Source organism: Macrobrachium nipponense, chromosome 7 (assembly GCF_015104395.2).
Source record: "Macrobrachium nipponense isolate FS-2020 chromosome 7, ASM1510439v2, whole genome shotgun sequence".
Classification (NCBI taxonomy): domain Eukaryota; kingdom Metazoa; phylum Arthropoda; class Malacostraca; order Decapoda; family Palaemonidae; genus Macrobrachium; species Macrobrachium nipponense.
Genome location: NC_061109.1, coordinates 27,085,041 through 27,090,040, shown reverse-complemented (window position 1 = coordinate 27,090,040; position 5,000 = coordinate 27,085,041). Strand labels below are relative to the sequence as shown.

General features: G+C 37.0%; 1 protein-coding gene across 2 annotated transcripts in view; it reads right to left on the bottom strand.

Annotated features, from left to right (window-relative positions):
* The window catches only part of LOC135217483 (uncharacterized), an 817,028-nt gene that overhangs the window by 408,610 nt on the left and 403,418 nt on the right, over nucleotides 1–5,000 (bottom strand). The window lies entirely within an intron of this gene.

The following is a 5,000-nucleotide window of genomic DNA, read 5'->3' as shown; positions in this document are numbered from 1 at the left end:
TTGAAACTACTACAAGTTACGTTTGTTTCTTTGCCCGCTGTTTCTTTACTTCTGACGTCACATCGAACAAAGTTCGATCTGTGGACGCAGCCTCAGGGTCAAACACCTATGTGAATCAGCCCGAAAGAAGAAAACTCTGTGCGCTGATACAGCCGAAATTTCTCATCAGACTTTCTCTCAACAAATGAAGAACTTTCTTCAGAAAATCCCCATTTTTATTTCACCTAACCGAGATACAGAGAGCACTGTCATAATGACACTATTCTTTTTACTCCATCTTTACGTCAATTCTGAATTTTGGAGGTCACCCCAAGGGACTTTCTCTGAGTTTGGGACAAGCTGCCTTCATATTCACTTTATTAGGAAAATGACATGCATATCATACTTATAGTAATCTGATATTCTATCGCTCTCTATTTGCAGAGTGCAGTTACAAACGTCATAAGTTCCTATTGTCAGTATCAATTAAGTACGATAAAAATAAGGATCAATTGAATATCATTAATATCAATCAATTTCTGACACTAATGAATCAACATAAAACCGAACCAAACTATTTAAAATGATTTCAGTCTTTTTTACAAGCGGAAATGTTGTATTACACATGACCAAAAGATGTTTAAAAAGTTACCACCTTTTCCGGTGAGTATCGAGGCCTTATTTTCACTCATGTGCTCGCAGAAAACTTTTACTCTTCGCAGGATGCAATTACATGACCTAATACAAGTTTCTACCATTCATGTCTTATTTTGTTCCAGTCTTAATCCGTGTTGTTTCAAGTGGAGATATTGAAGAAATAAAAAAAATCACTTAAAGGCACATATCTTCATCTTTTTACATGGTTACGGGGGAGGAACTTCGAGCGTCCAGGAGTTCTATCAAAGTGAAGTCATTAGAGTTTGCACCTCAACACACACACACACACACACACACAACGACCCACTCGAAAGTGAACCAGACGTTTAGAGAAACCTAAGAACGCCGAGTGATGCTCCAGCCCCGTTACTCATTGCTGAATTGTTCGCTATACTATGTCACAACGCAAATGGCGGAGAGAATTGTTTCTTTGATACAAAGCCGCGAGAACAAAGGAAAAGGAACCGACTAAGTGTTGCAACAAAGAGAAGGATTCTTTGCAATGTCACTACAAAGCCGCTTGAGATTTTTACGCTCTTTTAAAAACCAAGCAAACCATAATGGATATAATAAGAGGGAAAAGTATGCGTGGTCGTAAAAGAGGCCTATATGCAAAGCCTACAAATGAAACTCACCGATTACAGTGTCACAATATTCAAAAATAGCTGGCATGTTAGAAGTAAATTCATATTTTTACTCAAGTTTAGCCTATGAGTCATCGAATGGTTCCTTTTCATATTTCCTACCATGTCTGGGCTTTTGCCAGTATCAAAATTAAAACGGGGGCTACAAGCTGAACTTTTATAGCCAACCACGAATCCTGAAACTCTTGAAGAAAGAGTCCTGCGTTCTTTCTTCAATGCCTAGCTGTGGTATGTTGATATATATCAAAACAAAAAGCAAACTTAAAGCTTAGAATCTTCCAAGTGGATAAGATGAAGAGTGAGTATGAAACGAATATACTTAAGAGTTCAAATGAATATATCAACAGAGGTTGCAATGATTACCATTGCCTTGTTTCAAATAAATATACCATCAGAGGCTGCAACGATTACATTTAGGAATCGAAATCTCCATGTATTCATTTATGGATTTATAGACAGCTGCCACGATTACATTCTGATTTCCAGAAACTTACTATACTGTCACAGGTTACAACAACTGCATTTTGCGTTCAATAACCTTACAACCGGTGTCCTGTTCCAAATGAATACATCTACAGAGGTTGCAAAGACTGAATTTAGCGTTCCAAAACATCATATGTTCAAAATAAATATATAAATAAAGGTTCTTACGATTAAAATTAGCATTCTAACACCAAGAGTACCATTGCAAATGAATATTATTAACAGAAGTTACAATGATTACAATTACAATTCCAGCAGCTCAAGATGCATTCCAAATGAACAATACCTCAAGTTTTTAATGATTACATGAAACCTACCAACGTTGTCAATCCTATCTTTCAAGAATATGCAGACAAAGGTTTTAATGTCAACATTTTGCATTCCACAACCGTATTTACTGTTCCGAATCAATATACTGATATGTTACATTTAACGCATCGAAACTCCCCATCTTTTCCCCACATGGATATATAGACTTTAGAAACGATTATATTTAGCTTTCCAAAGCCACGTCCTGTTCCCGGTGGATATAATGACGGAGACTGCCGTGCCTGAAATCAGCCTTCCAACACCTCATGTCTTGTTCTCAATGATTATACTGACGGAATAAGAAACGATTGCCTTTAATACTCAAAAACAAAATGTCTTTTTTCATTAGTAAAATATTAGACGGTTACAACAATTACATCAAGCTTTACAGAGCCTCATTTTCTGCTCTAAATTTGCTAACACAGATTGCAAAGAATTTATTTTGTTTTCCAAAGTCCCGTATCTTGTTCCAAATGAATATACGACAGACGTTTCAACGATTAAATTTAACTTTCTAAAATCTCATGTCCTCTTCTAAATGGATATATAGACCAAGTGGACCTTGACGCAGACAAGCTGCAACGATTACTTTTGGCGTTGCGGAGCAATAAGTCCTATTCCAAACAGATATCTAGACAGGCTTGCATGAATTATATTTAGCGTCCCAATACCGCACGTCTTGCAACTGTGTATAGACAAGGGTTGTAAGGGTTAAATTTAGCACTCCGAAGCCTCATGTCTTGTTCCAAATGTATACTCAGACGAGGGATGCAGCCATTACAATCAATTACAAAATCTCAAATCTCGCTCCAAATGCATTTAAAGATAGGGGATAGAGCAATTACATTTAACGTTCCAAGCGGATAGAGATAAGGCTCGCAGCTATTTAATTTAACGTTCCAAATCCTCATTTCTTGAAGGCCGCGCAATCTCGCTGTGCCTACACCCTGCGGGAAGGAAGAACGGGATGCCTCGCCCGAGACACTGGGTTAACTCTCTCCTCCGCGGAATCTCAAGAAGATGCTTTTTCTGGAACCATAAATCAAGTAGAGCGCTGTGTAAGTGACGCTTTGCCCAGCTACGACTTGACTATCCCCCTAAAAGACCTTCGAGAGTATGACCATCCTTCATTCTGGATTGCCCGAGATCACTTCGAGAAAGCATGTACGCCCCGCAATAATAGATTTCATCTCTCTCTCTCTCTCTCTCTCTCTCTCTCTCTCTCTCTCTCTGGATATGTATGGGGTTTTAGCGATAAGCCCAAGCTTCCTCCTTTATCTTTAAGCTTTATTGACTGACTTTCCTTAGAAAAGATCTACCTTCTTGCAAGACTCTGTCGATATTCAGTTTTTTTTTCTCTTTTTCCTAGAGATTCATTCTTCTTTTCTTTTTATCACCTTTCTACATTTTCTAAAGATTAACTTCAAGACTAACAATATACGGGTACATCTATATCTTTTGTCGCTCTTTATTTTCATTTTGTTCCTCCTCATATGGTTCTAATTTATATTTTCAAAGAGCTCAGCATATTCAGTATTAAGATACCGGGCAGTCTCTGAAACAAAAATGGATGTGCATTAAGGAGATATATTCTATTTATTTATTTTATTGTTTATTGTTCACGAGCTTCCTCCTAATTAATATCAGTTATTCTACTTTGTTTAAACCCAGCAAAATTTTCTTAGTCATAACACTGAACCAAATAAACTACCTTCTCGAATGTATAAAAAAAAAATATGACCATCAAAAACGAAACACAATTGATATCTAAACTTGCAAATATTGAAGTGATCAAAGAAGAAACTAAATGTTACCGCTTGGGTGAAAGTACTTTACGAGAATATCTTTCTAAATAACCAACAAAAATTCAATAAAGCGAGGTATGCAAGCCTATTCACAACACACCATAAAGAAGGCGCTGTGACGAATATCGTTTGCATACTGACTACATCTTTCCTAAAAATACATATTAATGGCCCACGATGTGCCAGGTGGGAAGGAATTATTGCACGAAATAGCGGGGGTGGGGACTTTTCAGAGACCTCTGTAGAGCGATTTAAATGGGATGATGTCCAGTCTCGCTCCATCGCTGAATGTCATTAGGCTCACACGAATTTCAAACAGCGTAACTCATTATCGTTACGCCAAGACCCACATTTCTAACATTAAAGACAACGAATAATTTCAACGTATGTGAAGCTGTAACACAGCACGACTTTAATAAAACTCTGACATGAAACATAAAAGCTAAAAAATAAAAAAATAAATTTTAAAAAAAAAATCTGAGACTCATTTCACCAAAACTGCCCACAAAGGACAACGTTCTTATGACAAACGAAATATCTAAGATGGTATAGGGTTTATGAGGAAAGATTTCATTACAGTAAGATAAAATTAGATACAATCGAGTGCAGTAGGCCTAACAAAACCTGGAAAAGTTACTAAATTATAGGAAAGAGAGAGAGAGAGAGAGAGAGAGAGAGAGAGAGAGAGAGAGAGAGAGAGACCCAAATTAGAAATTGCATAACAATATCAACCTTTTTGGAACAAATTTGAAAATGACAAAAATATGACGATTACTGAGGAACTATGTAATGTGGGATAAGTAAACATTAAACCTACCTCATAAATAGCACAGAGAAAATTCGATCATAAAAAAAATCAAAACAGGGAACCTGCGATAGCCGAGCAAGCATAAATAGCGACAGATACTACTATCCATTAATTGAGGGGAGGGTATGTCGAGTTATTTTTAAGACTACTTCATGCAGGGATATAAAAACGACACGTCCAGGGAGCCCACTGTTGCAGGAAAATCGTTTAATGGCCAAGATAAAGCTGCAAGAAGAAATGAGATTGTCGTCGTTGAATAGTATTACATATTTGTACATTTATTATAAGGCATACATTTAACCTCGATCTTCGTAC